Here is an 18,574-nt window from a genome sequence, read left to right on the forward strand (position 1 = left end):
CTCAAGGTGAGGATAAGGGTGCCCACCTGATCTCACTAAAGGGCCTGTGAAGGGCAGGACTGGACTGCAGCCACTGTCCACAGTTGACAGTATTCCTGTCTTATCTCCAAACAGGTTGACTTATTTTATAAACATATTTAACATATGCATTTTGCTCATTTTACTTTCAGGAGCTCTTAAAAGGATTTTCAATGCTATTAAGTAACTTTGTATACATTTTATAATTATATTGTTTCATTTGAATGTCTTTTAGGTTTCCATTTTTACTATTACAAGAACAGCTTAGTGATGTACTTTTTTCTGTATTTGGGAATATTTTCTTAGAATATACCTAAAGAGGAGCTAGTAGGTCAAGGAAAGACTCACTAAGGCCTGCTTCATTCATTTGTGCAGTGCCCAACTCAGCTTCGCTCTGAAATAGGTACCAGGTCTATTGCTTCATTCATTCTTTCAGTGCCCAAGAAACTTCACTCTGAAATTGGTACTGGGTCCATTTGATTCTCTCCTTGCACCTTTGATTGTGCTTGGAATCTTTGATCCTCTTGAATCAAAGGACATAGATATGAATCTGGCCCTTCTGCTTCTCGGTTTTCATAGGCCTCCTCTTTCTGCCTGTTTGATGTTGCACAATTTAACAACTGCCAGGCGACTTCCTGAGCTCTCTGCCACTTACAGGCACCAAACCTGGGACAGACTGGGCAGTTTAAAGCCGGCAAGATGGCGGAGATGTAAGAGGATAGAGGTAGAGGAGGCTGGAGCTTGTTGGCTCTAAGTCTGATTTTACTCAATGTGTCATCAGAGGAGCCTGGTGGGCTACAGTTCATGGGGTCACAAGAGTCGGACACGACTGAGCAACTAACACACAATGTGTCACAGGGAGCCTTGGATATCAAAATTTCTGTGTTAAGAATATGACTCTGCTGAGTGGAAAATGGCCAATGGGCAAGTGTGGGAGTGAGGAGACAGAGGAGTACTGCCCAGAGAGGTCTGTTGGATGGCTTCTAGGATGGAAACTGGCACACATACCAGTGTACCACGTACAGAGCAGGCACTCAATAAATGGTAGAACTTTCTGACATAGGAGCGATAGGGAAGGGTAGAGAGCAGGTGTCCCGTCCCTCAAGGGGTCAGTGAGATGAGCAGGGGTCGAACCTTGGGTGGCAGGGGAGTGAGTGGGAGTTGGTTCAACTGCCCTTTTGAGTCATTGTTTGCCTGTGGTTCTGGGAGGGGCTGGATAATGGCGGTGGCACTTCGGTGATTGGGCAGGCAGGCAGGAAGTCGCAACTCTGCGCCGCAGGGATGAGCAAACGTCAGTCCCTAACAGTGGCTCAGCGGCCGTCGGCCTCCGGGTCATCTCCCACCAGCTCCCTCTCCAGTTCTTTGACGAGATCAATTACGATTTCTCAGTCTTACGTAAAGCACGGGGCAAACTCAACTGCGGGACAAGTCCCCCCACGTCCTGTTTTGGCGAATCTGGCCTCAGTACCTGCGGGCGCACGGGAGAGCACCTGACGCTCTGGCAAGCAGGCCCCACCCCCGCCGCTCGGCCCCGCCCCTGCGGAGCGGTGGAAACTTCCGACTCGGCTAACGAGCTCCGCCTTTAGGTCCTGGGGCCCCGCCCATGGGCTGTCCGCTGTGCGCTCGGGAGCCTCGGTCCACTCCTGTCACTCGGGGCTCCGCCCCATGGGCGGAGCCTCCGTCCAGCGCTCTGGGCGCACGCGCTGCCTGCCCAGCCCGCGGCTCCGATCCGCCGGCGCCCACGTCCTCCCGGGAGCGCGCGCGCCGGTGCGGGTGCGTGCGTGAGCGTGCGCGCCCCCGCCGCTTCTGCCGGTGCTGCTCCCGCGCCCTCTGCCGCTATCCCCGCTGCCGTCGCCGCCGCCGCCGCCGCCGGGTCCCGAAGCGCAGCCCCGGCTGAAGAGCGCGTCGGCCGGCTGCCCAGGAGCGCCGCGCAGGGAAGAGCGGAGCCGCGGAGTCGGCGGGCGGGCGGGCGTGCGGACAGGTGAGCTCGCGGCGGGCCGGTGGCCTCGCGTCAGGCCGGGCAGCCGGGCAGCCGGGCAGGCGGGCGGGGGTCTGGGTGACGGGGACGGGATAGGCGAGCGGGGGCGGGGCGCGAGGTGAGGGTGACGCGGGGCCGGGTGAGGGGGTGCGGGGTGGCGCGGCGCAGGGCGTCGGGCCGCGCGGCCGCAGCCGGAAATGGCGGCGACCCCCTCTCCCCCTTCCTAGCCCTCGGGGCGGGCCGGGGTCGGCGGTACGGCCTCAGAAGCGGCGGGAAGGCCTAGGCCGTGCGCCGCGGTCGGGCCGCCGGGCCCTCACTGGGGGCGGCCAAAGACCTGACATGCGGCCGCCGGGCCCTCCCCCCGGGGCAGCTCGCGCTCCGGGACTGGGGTCTGTGCAGGGCGTCCCCGCCTCGGGGAGGGTCTTTCCTGTCCTGCGGGTGAGAAGGGGAGCGCCACCGGTTCTGGAGCCACGTAACCTATGTCTGGGTCATTATGTTTATAGCTCACGGAATTGAGCTTTATTCCTTGACGCTGTGTAAATTAATCTCGCGGGTGAAAATCATCCAGTTTGTAAGAAGAAAACGCTTTTCTGCCTCGGCGGGACATCATTTGAAGCGGTGCCTGTGTTGCAGTCATACAAGAGAGGGTCAGGATCTCATCCTTGCGGGTTCGAACTTGTTTGCGTTGAGGGGCTGGATTAAGGACTCGCCTTTTCTTGTGCCTGAGAGATGAGTTCTCAATATTTGTTCGGTTGTGCTATGCAGGGAAAGGAAGCGAAAGTTTCCGGGTTTTTTTGGTTTCCAGGTTTAGGCTTAATACGGGTCATAACTTGAGAGGTGGCTCTGTTGGATACCTTTGTCCTTACTAGTTGTCTGTTTAAAAACTATCTGCTAACCTAACAGTTATTCTGCCCCATCTGTAATTTGGTTGCCTCAAGGCGGAACTTCAGCCAAAACTCTTGAGATTTTATGTTTATTGATTTGCTTCTGTCTTGTTAAACGTGGTGCTGAGTTTCAGGATCAAGGCACCTGTCAAACTTTGAGGGATGAAATTATGAGGCAGGACTCACAGGCTTTGAAAAACTTCCTGCCTGAGAGCTGCACAGTTCTCCTTCCACCTGTGTCAAGGTTGCAGAACTTGGGTTGCCTCGGATGGGACTTCTGATGGCGTGTGGCCAAGCCAGGGGCTGGGTAGCTGTTACTTCCAGCAGCATGGGGCTGTGAGGGGCACACATGCTGCTGGAGCCCGTTGCCTGGACCTCTTAAATGTGGTGAAGGCAGAGCATCCAGGGGGTTATCTGATGAGCAGACACTTGGGAGGCGCATGGAGGAGGCTCGGCTTTGCTGAGGGGGCCTCAGCTGTGGACCACTGTGGCCTGGGATGGGGACTCTTGTGGGCAGAGATGCCTGTCAGTCCACTCCCAGCCTCTGTAACCAATCTCCTCCCTCTGGCCCCTGTCTCATTCTGACTCCTGCCACAGTGGCTTCTCAGCCTGTTTCTTAACAGACTTCCTTGCTCCTTCCTGGCTCTACCTAGATCACTGGCATCGTTAGCCTCAGGGCAGGCAGCCCTTCCCCAACCCCCTGCCTGCTGTTTCAACTCAGTTCAGTTCAGTTGCTCAGTCATGTCCAACTCTTTGCATCCCCGCGAACTGCAGCACACCAGGCCTCCCTGTCCATCACCAACTCCCGGAGCTTGCTCAAACTCATGTCCATCAAGTCGGTGATGCCATCCAACCATCATTCTCTGTTGTCCCCTTCTCCTCCTGCCTTCAGTCTTTCTCAGCATCAGGGTCTTTTCCACTGAGTCAGTTCTTTGCATCAGGTGGCCAAAGTATCAGAGCTTCAGCATTAGTCCTTCCAATGAATATTTAGGACTGATTTCCTATAGGATTGACTGGTTTGATCTCCTTGCAGTCCAAGGGACTCTCAAGAGTCTTCTCCAGCACCACAGTTCAAAAGCAACTCACCACCTCCTGTTCCCTGTTTTCCTTCCTTGCTTAGTTTTCCCACTGCACTTCATTCTTCTAATGTCCTACTTAATATATTTATTATAACTTAATCTTTCACTATGAGGTAAAGTCCACAGGGAGCCTGTTTGTGCAGAGAACAGGGGCTGGCACGTGCTGCATGCCTGGGAAATACTGACAGAGAAAGTGGAGGTGACGAGCTTAGCAGCAGCCCGCGTCTCTAGGAAGTCACTGTGGTGAGTGTGGAGTCCTTGAGGTGCTGGCTGCTAAGGGAGGTCTGGCAAGTTACCTCCCCTTTGGGAAAGCATAACCAGTTAGCGGTGGGTCAGAAAGATCTTTGGACCTCCTTGTAAACCTTTATGCAACTTTTAGTCTATAGTTAATCCAAAATAAAAAGGTTTTTGTCAGCTCTTGTCTTCAGTTAACTTCCCAAAAAGTAAATCCCACACATTGGCCTCAGATACTCAGTGACATTTGTTGATAAAATGAGTGAGGTGGAGTAACCCATTAAAACCACATGAAAATGAGCTGTCCCTCAGGCGTGCTCTGAATCCTCCTTTGTGACGGAAGGACTCAAGTCATTTCCAGAACCTTCACTCAGTGAGTTTATGTTCTTGGTTTTCATTCACTGTGTTATCGTGGTACCGGTAACACAGATACCACGCGTCTCTTGGCCCTTTGTGTTCTTGAGCCCCCTTGCTCTCAGAGGGTGGGTGCTTTGTGCTCCAGGCTGAGCTACCCTAAGGACTAGTGTTTTGTTCCGTCTCAGTCCTGGACTTGGAGTCAGGCCTCTGTGCTGGTTCCTGTGCTAACTTCCCTGCCACTGCCACCACTAGGCAGAATCCCTGGCAAGCTGCTGATGGCACATCTCAGAGCCTAGGCATGACGTGCTTGCCTTGGTCATGGGCTGTAGTTGATGCTCAGTGGGTGTCAAATGAATGACTAAAATGCTGTACAGCAGCTTTGCGGGGGTTAAGGGAACAAGGTGGAGTTTTATACAAGGTGAGAGTTTGCTTCTAAATTCAGGGACTAAAATGAGCATGATTTGTTCAAAAAATTTATTGGGGTGTAATTGATTTTACAAATGATTTTTTTTTTTTTGGCCACACCACAGGGTACGTGGGATCTTAGTTACCCGAACAGGGACTGAACCCACATTCCCTACAGCAGAGTCGCAACCACTAGACCCCTAGGGAAGTCTGCAAATGATCATGATAGACACAGATATAATCACCCTTGAAAAAAATTCCCTAACTCCTTTTAAAAGTAGTTTGTACAAGGTTTAGAGTATAGAGTGCTGTAGGTGAACCATATCTCAGCCAATGAGGTCAACCAGTTTTCCAGGAAGGAGACAAATTCCTGTGTCTTCAGGAGACAGGTGTGGCACATGATGACCAGCTCTTGCACAGGCAGTGTGGAGGAGACTCTTAGCTCTTGATGGCGCCCTTATGGGTCTCCCGGTGCTCCCCACACAGCAGTTAAGAATGCAGTGCTTCCCAATAGAGCTCCCTTTTATGTTCTTGTTGGCTGGGCAGAGCGGAGCATTATTGAACTGCAGACTGCCTCTTGATCCGTCACACTCCTTCCCTATCTGTGTTGGCAGGGCCTGTGCTTGAATTTCCTTCCTGAAAGAGGACAAGACTCAGGCTCAAGTGCTTGACCACTGAGATGAGGGTCGTGGAACCTGCGCTTACTGCCTGTTGGGGAGTACAGGAGATATAAGTAGGAAGCTGTGTCCTCAACTGCTTCCTAAATACAAGTGACAAAGATGCTAAAAAATGAGAATATCCATATTTTACGAAGATGCTACTCCTTATTTAAGAGAGGGAATGAAGGAACTGTTGGGACCTCCTTGGCAGTCTGTGGTTAAGACTCCATGTTTCCAGTGCAGAGGGCATGGGTTCCATCCCTGGTCGGAGAACTAAGATCCTGTATGTCAAAAGGGGTGGCCAAAAAAGAAAAGAGGGAACTGCTAGGCCTACTGTCCTGATGGTAGGGCCACGCTTAGATAGTGACATCGCCTGAAGAGGATTAATAGCAGTCTGTTACTGGTCAGTCGAAATTCAACCCAGAAGATTTAAGGATTTGATTACCAGAACAGCCTTTAGTTTCAATTTTGTCTTTTGTCACCTTTGCATCAGTTTTGTTTGAGGATGTTATATTGGTGAAATGATACGTTCTGCCTTAGTTCTTGGCACTGGCAGACGTTTAATAGATTTTGTCTTTATTAGGTAAGAATTGTTTGCAATTCCAAGAGCTTTGCAGACATATTGGTAATTCACATTGGTGAGACCATGCATTCAGTGGATGTCATGAAAATGCCCTCATGTTTCCTTTTCAGGGGTTGTCTGTGTACTTCAGAGCTCCACTTTACTCACGAATCTTTCACCTTTGTAGGTGTGCCCCTGTGACTGGTTTTTAAAACTTGGTTCTGTGACAGAAACCATAGTCCTTTATTCATGACACATTAAACCCAGCTACCCAAGTAATATTTTTAAATTGTGTGATACCTTATGAGTGATCAGTGAATATTCCTTGACTGTATGAGTATAAATAAGCCTTATTCATTATGAGTTACTTACAATTTTATTGTCCTTTTAATTTTTCTAGACTGAACACAGAGCACTGGAAAACATGGTGGTTTACAAAGTGGAACGTACAGTCTCCGTTGCTGTGTTCTAAGGAATTCTATTGGAGAAGGAAATGGCAACCCACTCCAGTATTCTTGCCTGGAGAATCCCATGGAGGGAAGAGCCTGGTAGGCTACAGTCTATCAGGTCTCAAAGAGTCCCACAGGACTGAGCTATGCCAATTGGTTACAAAGTTGCAGTCCTGAGAGTCAGAGGATTGGAATGCTGACTTGCTACCCCTATGGGCTGTGCCCCGCCCTGGCTATCTCTGGGATGACCAGCTTCTTTCTTAGAGAGCTCTCCCTAGGGCCCTGTGCCTCCGTTCTCTGGGCGGGTGGAGTGGAAATGTGCTAGACTGAACTCACCTGTCCTGGCCTGGCCTGTGGTGCCTCAGAGGTAATGAATTAAGGGCTGGGGACCAAGATCTTGGGCCACTGACACAGCCTCAACTCAGCCAGACTGGGCTCTGCACAGGGAGCGAGTGCCACCTGCCTGGCTTTTAGTTTCCCTTCTATTATTGGAAGGGATTAGCAGCATAGCAAATGTTTGATTTTTAGCTAGGCGGTCCCATTGAATTTTTCTTTATTAAGTAATGTCTTTCATCATGAGAGGGTATCTCTAAGATAAATGGAAAATTCTGGGTCAGAGAATACAAACTTTATTGTTTTTGCCACATATTACCAGATTTGTATACCCTCTGGCAGGTACAAAGGATTTTAACACTTTTAATATTTTACATTTTGCTGCTCACTTAGGTACTGCTCTAGGGTTTGATAGTAAAATGTGAGGATCTTTTTGACCAGTTGTAATAAATTTTGCTGTGTCCTTTAAATTAAGATTTTTAAATAGAAAAGAGTGATAGGTTTTGTGATAGACTTTTTCTGATGCATGAAACCAGGACACATCTGTTTTCTTGTTTTGTTTTTAACTGAAAAAAGAAATTGTATTCCAGATAACAATGTTTACTGGGCTGTTTTGTTCAAATTATTTATTTATGTATTTTGGGCTCTGCTGGATCTTTGTTGCTGCACAGGCTTTTCTCTAGTTGTGGTGAGCGGGAGACACTCTCTGGTTGCAGTGCACGGGCTTCTCATTGCAGTGGCTTCTCTTGTTGCAGAGCATGGGCTCTAGGAGCACAGGATTTGGTAGCTATGGCACACGGGCTTAGTTGCTCCAAGTCTTGTGGGATGTTCCTGGACCAGGGATTGAACCCGTGTCTCCTACATTGGCAGGCAGAGTCTTTACCACCAACCCACCAGGGAAGCCATTTACTGGACTGTATTTACTTTTGAATCACGAGGCTCATCACATGTAAAGTTAAAATTTTTAGTGCAGTTTAATGACTCAGTTTCATTTTAAGATGAAACTAGAATCTCTGTACTTTAAAGATTATCTTTGAAGTGTTTTTTAACTGTCTAGTTGTATTTGTCTTCAGTGTGAAGCGGTTTGTTCTCCTCTACAGTTCATGTGGAGGAGGCTCTTCCCCCCCCCCCACCCCCACCCCCCCCCCCCAGCTGCAAGCCCTCTGAAGCGATCCGCTTGAGAGGCAGCCAGGCTCCTTACTGTGCATCCGCCTTAATCCCTGGGACAGCTTGCATGGGTAGCTGTTATCCAGTTGCGTAGATAAGGAGGCACAGTGACGTGCTTGGTATTGGGGGTTAAGCACAATCAGTGTTGTCACCCACCTTGCCATGACAGCACGGGATTTCCTTCTTAAAATGCCGTTTCTGTTCGTGCCATTTTCTCTTGCATCATTCTACCTGGTTGGGTGATTCTAGCTGACTGTTACCAGCAGCATCCTACTCCCTGGTGTGTGTACCAGTGTGACGCCCACACTTGTTTCATCTGTCCCTGCCCTTTCTTTTATTAAAAATTGATCCATGACTGAGGATAACTGAGGGGGCTGTCCTGGCGGCCGAGTAGGCCAGCTGTCCAGCCATCTCATCCTCACTCAGGCTGGCTGATCGCAGTGCACATAGGTGTTAGGGGCACTCTTGGACCTACTGGCCTCTGGGGGTGCTATGCAAACCTTCATAAGCATCTGTGGTCTACATTTTTCCTTTTTTTTTTCAAGGCTGGACTGTGCAGCCTGTGGGATCTTAGTTCCCTGACCAGGGGTCTAACCCTGCCCCCTGCATTGGGAGCACAGAGTCTTAACCACTTGACTACCAGTGAAGTTCTTATGATCTGCCTTTTACTTGTAGCATTCCTTAAACTGCTCACAGTATTGCACTGTCATGAGGTAAACCTGTCATTTCATTAGACCCCTGTGCTGCTCTCTGGAGTGGGCGGTGGTCTTTGTCCTGTCCCCACCCTAGAATGACCATCCAGCTGATGAACAGCATGCCCCTTTGTGGTGATCACAGGGGCAGAGTGTGTCTCAGTGAGCAGCAGCTCGATACAGCCTTACCTGGTCACATGCTAGCCCCCTAAAGCCTTGAAGGCAGGTGTTTTCTTATATTTTTAAAAGGCAGATGACAAGAAGGCAAATTAGTGAACTTTGGATTTTATATCAAAAGTATATGTAGCAACAACAAAAAAATGGATGCAACAGTAATGTTCAAGCTGAGAGTTTGAATATAACCTTCCTAACTTTAATTCACCATTATGAACTTTGTCTGTCTGTGTAGTCTTCTCATCTGTAAATTGGAGGCCAAAGTAGTAATTGCTCATGTTTATCATGTACCCAGTACTGTTTTCCTCAATTTGCAGGAGCCTGCTCACAGACACTCCATGCCAGGCCAGCTCCAGCCCTACTGGATGAAAAGGAGGTGGAGGTGTTGAGTAACTGCTCGGGTCCCTGAGCCCATAAGTGGCAGAACCGGGCTTCAGCCCAGGCAAGTGACCTGAGAGCTGCCCTCCCACCCCTACTGGACTAGGTACCTGCCCCACAGACCTCTTGGTCTAGAGCATGTATGCCCCAAATGCCTGTACATGGTGAGCACACCTAGACTGTAACTGCCGTGTTGGTGAAATTTCTATGATAATCACGAGGCCTGTCACCAGTAAAACTGCAACAGCACGTATGTGTCTTGATGCTCACCTCTGACATCAGACGTCTCTTTACAGATGGCTTGTCACCGGGTGGTTGGTGCAGCTCATACTTGGTTTCGTGCTGGATTTGACAGAATGGTTGGTTTTGGTTCTGGCTTCAGGGAGCTGGCCCACTGCTTCTCAGAGACAGTCAGCCCACAGTGGGAACCCTGGGCTGGCCAGCCCCAGGGGGCGGCCCTGGCTGGTGAGACACAGAAGGCATCATGGCTGCATCTGCCACGTTTTATGGACTTTCACCCACTGTGTGTGTCTTAAGCTTCCATTCATTCTGGAGTTGGAGAGTCCAGTCCACTCGCTAGGGGTGGCGCTGCCCCCAGGGTGATGGGTCATTGGGTTGTCAGTGTCATATCCTGCACTGCTCAGCCCCCGGGCTCTCTTGAAGCCATAAGTAGGTCTCTTAGCCTGCGCACTTCTGAGTGACTGATTTCGGTCACAAGCATTTTCATGTGATGTTCATAGTTGAGGATTTGAATGTTGTGAGGATCCTTCCTGGTGGTCATTCACAAGAGTGGCCTTGTCCCTGAGCCTGTCTGCCTTTTCTGTCATAGAACACGTCCCTCCTATTCTTCAGTCTGCCTGCTGACGCACAGCCTGTCCACTGAAAGCCAGGGGCAGCAGATGGCTCCCTGGGTGGAAGGGGTCTGTGACTTCAGCCCTCTGAGATTGTCGGCGTTCTGAGTGTAGAACACCAGCACCCAGAAAGCTCTGCTGCCCATTGCTTTTATAAGAAACACTTTTGCCTTCCACTGTCTAGTTTCACATTCAGCTTTGGGAATACATTAAGGTTTTCTGGAAATGTTTGGTCATAGCATGGTCCGCCCAGAATCTCTTGCTGCAGCCTTGTGCATAGGTCGCACATGTTAGCTCCAGTGCTGAGATGGCGGGTATGTCTCTGTGACTGTCGGTCATGCTCTGGGTGTGAGGGTTCTAGCTCGCTTTAGGCCCCTTTACACTGAGGCAGTGTTGCCCTGCTGTTTGCGCCTCAGGGACGCTGACCAGGAGGGCCAAGGTGGAAGTGAGGCACTGCCATCCACACTGGGCCGTCGGCAGCCTCCTCTTGGAGTCATAGGCTTTTGAGAATGTTCGACTCTCCTTGTATTCAAACATGTAAGTTACTTTGATCAACTTCTGACTTTTTCCTTTTGACTGAAAGCATTAGGTTATGAAAGAAAATCATTTGGTTTCTGGACATAAGTCACAACCGATAAAATTAATTCCACAAACACACTGACCGCTCTGCCAGGACTGAGGCAGCACTCGGTTTATTCCTCAGAAAGGCTTCGAATGTGACCCTGCTGGGGCCTTTCCATTTCCCCCAGGGGTGTTGCTAAGCCCATGCCGGTCAGCCTGTACAGGAGCACACGCACTCAGTGAGCAAGCGTGGCTTAGCTGCTGCTCTCTCATGGGTTGGTCCTCCCTTGGACACTTGATGATAGCATTGAGTCCTTCTTAAAGAGGAACCTGTTTTACTCACTTAATTGTCTCTCTCTGTTCTAAGCTTGCATCACTGTTACTTTTTATTATTCTTAGAATTAAGGAAGAAAGGTGTCATCTTTAGAAGTTGCTCTGTTTTCCTAGCCAATGTAGAAATTCTGTACATTTGACATTCATTTTAAGTTAGGAACAAAGGTAGCAGATGACCATGATACTCGGCAGCATCTCTTCCACATCTCCCATGTTGGCTGATTCTGCTTATAATCAGGTGCATTTCTTCAGATGCACCTGTGGTCATCGGTGGCCATTTCTCCTGCTCTGCAGTGTACTAACATTTTCCTGCTGGAATAGATGATGAGCTCAGGGTTACACGTGCAGACCATGGGTGTTCCTGTGTATCTGTCCCTGCTCTGGGGAAAGCTGGCCCTCCCCTGCCTGAGGAGGTGCCCCAGGTCCTTTTTTCCAGGTTCATCATGGATTGTAAAGGAAGATCCCTTCAGAGAAGAGGGGTCAGCTGTCTTTGGGACACCAGTTGTGTCTCATCTTTAGTATTTTTGTTTTCAGTGAAGTTTTTTTTCTGAGGGTCGGGCCCTGGGTGGGGGGAGGTGCGCACCAAAGCAGCTGTCCCTGAAGTGCTGGCTGGTGGTCCCTGTCGTCACCTGACAGACCCTTGCTCCTGCTGTCCTGACTGAAGCTGCAGCGTCCTTGTCGTCCTGCCCAGTGTAGTGTGCTCCTGTCCCCGTGTGACAGACTTTGTCCTGCACTGTCATCTTACAACCTGAAGGGCATTGGCCTCTATTCCCTCCTCCTCCCTCTGACTTTTCTTTGTCCTTTTACCTTTATGCTGTCAAGGCATATGTTTCCGTTGGTCTGTAAGTTTACTGTTGAAAATCCGTAAGTTATTCCCACTTGTGGAAACACTGTTTAAACAGAGCCTGGTCCCTGCCCTGATGAGGTTTCCTCGCAGAGTAGTGCCTCTCTCTCCCCAGATTCCTAACAGCCATTCTTACACTATTAGCCTGTTTCTTAGCTCCTTTGTGTTCAGACTGCCCATGATATGATGTGTTATTTTTGTGGCCTGGAACTTGCCTCTGGGCACTCCGTCCTTCTGCCCCTGGCAACACAGCGGCTTTCCAGGCTGCCTGTCCAGCCACACTTCTGGGATGACCAGAGGTGGGAAGGCTGCAGTGCCCATGGCAGCCCTAGAAACTGCATCTCAGGGGAGCAGAGACAGTGAGTGGCCCGCTATGGCCTTGCCCCACTGCCTGCCCCTGGAGGATCACAGAGCACGCCTGTCTGCACACTGGGAGGTGTTACTCTGGGGATTACCTGCTCAGGGCTTTTTTTTTTTTTTAATTTTTGGCTGTGCTGGGTCTTTGCTGCTGTGCAGGCTTTTCGCTGGTTATAGCCAGTGAAGGCCACTCTCATGCATGGCCTTCTTGCTGTAGTGGCTTTTCTTGTTGTGGAGCACAGGCTCTAGGGCTTCAGTAGTTGTGGTGCATGGGCTTAGTTGCTCTGAAGTATGTGGGCTTTTCCCAGATCAGGAATCCAACCTGTGCCTCCTGCATTGATAGTGGATTCTTTACCACTGAGCTACCAGGGAAGCCTGGCCCTGCTCTTTTTTAAAGACAGTTTTTTTAGAGCCACCAGGAAAGATATTATCAAGGCTTTTAAATCTACCTTGTTTTCATAGTAGGTGCTTGTGTTAAAACATGATTGTTTTAATTATTATGTAATGGTATGTGTAGAAGTAACAAAGAATTTGTAGCTCTTGTAGGAATTTTTGAGACTACCTCAGGTAATTTTGAAGGTTTTTGAATACAGTATCCTTGGAATGAAACCTAATAGAGAGCCTCCGCACTCCTCCTCCCAAGACCTCTCAGAGAGAAATGCTAGTGCACCTGCTGGGCCCAGGGAGAGACGGGCCGCTCTTCAGGGCTTCTGGGACTGGCTGGCATCACTTGGATGAGTGGAGCTGGTCTGTCTCTCACGCTCGCTCAGGTTAACTCCAGGTGGAGAGGTTACCTGTGGGCAAGGCAACAGAGCTTTAGAGTGCAGTGTAGGAGAAGTCACTGTGGATTAGGGGATAGAGAAGGATTTATTGAACAAAAATGGGGGAAAATAGATCGATACATTTACAAAGATTTGATATATTCAGTTACATAAAGATTAAGAGGGCATTTCCTGGTGGTCCTCTGGTTAGGGCTCCACACCTTCCCTGCCGGGGGTGAGGTTTCGGTCCTTGGTCGGGGAGCCACGATCCTGCATGCCTCGGCCGAAAAATAAAGAGTGAGAGATGTGTTACAAGGTAATGGGCAAATAGATAACATTACTGAGTGGTTTGTGTAGGAATGGGTAAGGTGGTCAGTCTTACAGCTTTTACCACAATTGATAAATGTGTGAACTTGAATTCATGATAAATAAAAAGAGAGGGGTGGGAATTGGGAGCCCTGGGGTGCCCACCTTTGCGGGGTGTGGTCGGCCCTTCTCTCAGACCCTAAAGTCCCACTTGTAGGTACACATCCTGCAATAGTTCTTCCTTACCTGTTTTTGGTGAAGGACCAGATTATATTTTTTGTAATTTCCAGTGTGTTTACAGGCTGATACTTTTGTGAACTACAACAAAAATGATCAGCTAGAGGAATAAGTTGCAAACCAAACAAGAAACACAAGTCCAGATTTTTTTTTGAAATTTTTAAAAATAAACACACAGTAAAATGGACCTTTTCTTGATGTAAGGTTGTCTTGAGTTTTATTTTATTTTTGATAGTTTATTTATTTTTGGTTGTGCGGGGTCTTTTTGTTGCACAGGCTTTCTCTAGTTGTGGTGATCAAGGGCTGTTCTGTAGCTGCAGTGTGCAGGCTTCTAATTGTGGTGGCTTCTCTAGTTATGGTGCACAGACCCAGTTGCTCCATGCCATGTGGGATCTTCCCAGATCAGGGATCAAACCCGTGTCTCCTGCAGTGGCAGGTGGACTCTTAATCACTGAGCCACGAGGGAGTTTTGATCCATAGAAATTTTTGTGACCATCACTCTACTCAGGGTGTGGACCACACTCATCTGTAGCCTCCCCGGCGTCCATTGTTCTCTCTGTAGACGTAGCCTTGTCTTTTCGAGACCATCATGTTGGTGGCATCGCAGAGAGTACAGTGTCACCGAGAACGCTCCTCGTTGTATGGCAGGTGCTGCATTCCTTTCCAGGGATGTCTGTGGTGTTCATCTTCCAGTTTGTTACCCTTTCACAGGGATGTATGTGTTGTTCCTGGGTTTAGTTACTATAAATATTCATGTACACATTTTCTGTGTGAACATCAGTTCCTGTTTCTCTTAAATAAATGCTTAGGAGTGGGATTGCTGGGTCATGTGAAAGCCTATTTTTACCTTTATAGGAAACTTGCAAACTCTCTTCCAGAGTGGCTGCCCCATTTCCTGTGCTGCCAGCAGTGTTCGAGTCTAGCCTCTGTCACCCTCACCAGCACTTGGTATTGCTGGGTTATTTTTAATCTCTCTTGATAAATGTGTGTGTAAGTGTGTGTGTGTGAAGTGACTAAGTCACTTCAGTTGTGTCTGACTCTTTGCAACCCTGTGGACTGTAGCCTTCCAGATTCCTCTGTTGGGATTCTCCAGGCAAGATTATTGGAGTGGGTTGCCGTGCCCTCCTTCAGGGGATCTTCCTGACCCAGGGATCCAGCCCGAGTCTCTTATGTCTCCTGCATTGACAGGTGGATTTTTTACCGCTAACACCACCTAGGAAGCCCTGATAGGTGTGTGATGGTACCTTATTGTAGTTTTAAGTTGCATTTCCCGAATGGATAGAGAGGGTATCTCCTCCTGTAGATACCTGGTGCTGTTCTGACAGTTGGGGAGTCTTGCTGTCGTGACCTGAGCCAGCAGGGCATCACCCTGTGCCTGGTGCTGCCCTAGGGAGACCTGCCAGCAGGAATTGTTCAGCAGGTTGAGGACCCAGTAGTAGCAAGACCTGGGAATGGCCAGGCATCCTCCAGTAGAGGAATGGATTGATAAGTTATGATTTGCCCCCAAATGGGATTTGTTCAGTACTAGGAATGCATGAATTCCTAGGAATACATCTAACGAGGAATACATTTAACATACAACTAACATACATCTAACATACAACTAGGAATACATCTAACAAAAACAAATCACAGAAGGCTGCATATACTGTATCGACCATTTTTTAAAGCTCAAAGAATTAAAACTAAATAGTTTTTAGGGAGAAATTATATGAGGTAAGTTTCTTTAAGCAAGAGATTGTAATGACACTGCTTCAGGTATATGGGGAGAATGCAGGACGTTTCACAGTTACTGGTAATTTTCTAGGTTTTAAATTGAAGGGTGGGATGGTGTTTTTTTTTTTTTTTTTTTTTCTCACAATGCATCATGACTTCCATGTGGCATATCTTCCTTTCTGTGTATCATAAAACATCTAAAAGAGATGTTTTCACGTCTGTTCTTTCGAAGTATTGCTTTTTCCTCCAGTAGTAGGTTGAATTCAATAACAACACCTCATGAACAGTCAGCACTTGCTGAGATCACACGGGGGGATCAGGAGTGCACGCCCCTCTCCCTTGAAGATGTTTATGTCTTCCCTGAGCTTGGTTGTGGCTGTGAGGATGGGGCTTTTTGTCTGTTCATTTGTTCACTGCTACCTCCCCAGGTTTGAGAACAGGTGCTTCATAAACATTTGTTGAACAAACGAACAACACAAACATTTGCTCAAGACCCAAGACAGCTCCAGAGGACTCAGTGGGCTCCGCTGCACATCGTGCGGGTGCCAGGACAGGCTTCCGGGACCTGGGTGTCACTGCAGGGTTGGGAATCTAAGGAGAGGCTCCACATAGGAGGGGGCAGGGCATTAGAGGACTCCGGGTGCTCAGGGTTAGCAGAGCGTGTTGTCAGGCCATGAGGCCCAGTGGGTGCAGTGGCAGGAAGAGGCTGGTGTCAGGCTGGGCCTGTGTCCAGAAGGGCCTTGTGGGACAGGCCGGGGCCTGGGCTCTGACACTGCAGCCACTGAGCTGGTGGGGAGGACCTGAGTGGGATGTAACAGGAGCAGAGCCATGCTTCACACACCATCCTGGTGACAGCCTGGGAGGACTGGCTGTATCCTCCAGAATCCTTACCAGACCCTGGCACTTGGAGTTGACGAGCTTGGACTAACTAGAAGGCTAACTTTTGAAACGTGTGTGAAAATGGTGAGAAATTTACATTTAATAGTTTTTATGCTTGGACAGCATTTATTCCATTAAAACATCTGTTTAAATCATGTTCATAGCAGCTGTTTTTTTCTTAAAGGGCCAGACAGTATTTTTAGCTTTCTGGTGACAGTCTCTGCTGAGAGTAGCCACAGAATGGAATGACAGGCACATGGATGTTTTTCTGTGTTTCCATGAAAGTTGTGAAAACAAGCACCTGCTCTGGCAGATTGGAGACTTTGATGTTTCATTTGGTTTTATGCTGCTGTCTAATTTATGTTGAGTCACCTTACTTACAGCAGGTGCTAGATTGTTTTTCCTGTTCTTAATTTTTGTATAAATGAAGTCGTTTTGTATTTAGCTTGTTTGTGTAACACATTGTGTTTGAGATTTTATTGCTTGTGTCAGTATGTCCTCCTTTTTTATTGATGAGTAGTGTTCTGTATAGATTAGACCAGAAATGATCAGTTCCCCTGTTGATGAGCATGTGTATGGTTTACTTTTCTTAGAGCTGATGTTGTCCACTTCACACAAGACATCTGCTCTGCCCCACCCCACTGCTCCTCTGTGCAAAGGGCCACATAAACCCCACAAGCCAAGACTGAGAATTCTGCTCCCAAAAATCCTGTGGTGGTGTTTTTTTTTTTTTAACAAAAAGGAAAAAAATCATCTATTACCTACATGCTTCCCATAATGGGAAGCCTGTGGCCTTTGTTCCTTCTAAAGATACTGGTTTCTCTCTGGTGTTGTTTGCCCTCCATCCAGGTAGCTCTTGCTGGTGTCTTGTATTTTAGGTTTTGTTATGGGTTTTGTCATGGGTTCTCTTAGTCTCTGCTGGAAACTGTTTTCACTTCAGCCTTTGTTTCTGAGTGATATTTTTGCTGGAAACAGAACTCTGGCCTGACAGGTGTTTTAGCTCTGCACCTTCACTTTGGGTGCCACCGCTTTCTGGTTCCTGTGACCTCGGTGAGGAGAGTTGAGATCATGGCCCACTGCTCTGTAACACGTCCGTTTGCTCTTGAACTCTGGTTTTCAGCAGTGTGGCTGGTGGGTCTTGGCTTGTTTTCTCCATATTCGTCTGTGCTCTGCAGGTAGGGGATCTTACAGTGGGCTTGTGTTGCCTGTTCCCCTCACAGTGCTCCCAGGCATCTGAGCTCATCTGCCTCAGCCACCGCTCCCTGGCCTTGGGGTGGAGTCTCCTGCCCAGCCCCCAGTGTGCATGTGAATACTTTTGAACCCTGTGATCCTGAAGAAGGGTAAATACCCTTTGCCCTTTGAGACAGATGTGTGTCCTGTGAGCAGAGTCCCCGTCATTGGCACCCAAGCAGAGCGCATTGGAATTGGTCTTTGTTGATCGGGCATAGGGCTGCACTGTTGCTGTGCCAGAGTCCATACCCACCAAGGTGATGGGAGGGACTTCTTCCTCGGGGCCAGTTTGTACTTCATCTCAGGGCAGAAGCTTGCAAAGGAGGGGTCTCACTTCCCTGTCCTTTGATACACGCTGCAGCTGGTGATTGGGGGCAGGTGTGTGGTGCTGAACTGTGGCTGGTTGTTTTGACATGCTCGTCCTCTGCCCGTCCAAATGCCTGGTGCCCTGAGCATGCTGAGCAAGTGGTGTGTGGAGCTTGGGAGTCCCAGCTGGGGTGCTGTGCCCCATGGGAGTCCTGGGACTGCACGGTGACAGTGGCATTGGATTTGTCTTGTTGGTTTGAATTTTCCCGCTTGCCGGCTGGCGGCTTTCCAGGCAAGTTGCCAGAGCTGACAGTGCGTAAACCATGATTGGAAGTAAGCAGACAGGATGACAGTGAGCACTCTGGATGGTTTCTGTAAAAAATGCCGTCACCTAGTCCACAGCTTTTCCAGCAATTTTTTTGTGGGAGTAGGGGTGGGGATGCAATGCTCTTGCTGCTGTCTGGCCTAATTGCTTCGTGTTGTGAAAAATTTGAGTTTTACCGTCTCGATTGGAAATGCATATTCATAATGTTTCTTGCCCACGTCTTCGTTTTACATTTATGCCAAGTTAACTTTGAGGACTAAAAAAGAGTCACAGTGACTACGCCTACACTTGCTCACAGCACACACATGTAAGCCCATTCACAAAACCCAACTTCCCTAAAATGAGTCACAAGAGAGCCATGATTTGACCCCTGGGGCAAGGGGTATGCCGGTTGCTGTCCTTAGATCTGGTATCTGGGTGCACACTTGTACCCATTCTCTTAGACACAGTGTGTTTTCATGCCTCAGAGGCAGAAACTTGCAACGTGGTGGTGGAGACT

The 18,574-nt window shown here is 48.8% G+C and overlaps 1 protein-coding gene across 10 annotated transcripts in view; it reads left to right on the plus strand.

Annotated features, from left to right (window-relative positions):
* Positions 1 to 1,820: 1,820 nt before the first annotated feature.
* The window catches only part of DNAJC5 (DnaJ heat shock protein family (Hsp40) member C5), a 28,988-nt gene continuing 12,234 nt past the window's right edge, over positions 1,821 to 18,574 (plus strand). For 2 of the 10 annotated variants that reach the window (XR_015139294.1, XM_086333018.1), the window contains exons 1-2: positions 1,821 to 1,999; positions 9,309 to 9,433. The gene's annotated coding sequence lies outside the window, so the exon portion shown is untranslated. Of the gene's footprint in view, positions 2,000 to 2,499; positions 2,644 to 9,308; positions 9,434 to 10,352; positions 10,758 to 12,423; positions 14,568 to 18,574 lie in introns of those variants that run through there. The other 8 variants (XR_015139293.1, XM_086333017.1, XR_015139296.1 and 5 more) reach the window with 6 other exon arrangements.

Source organism: Bos grunniens, chromosome 13 (assembly GCF_055505025.1).
Source record: "Bos grunniens cultivar Pamir isolate PY7600 chromosome 13, Bosgru_T2T1.0, whole genome shotgun sequence".
NCBI lineage: Eukaryota > Metazoa > Chordata > Mammalia > Artiodactyla > Bovidae > Bos > Bos grunniens.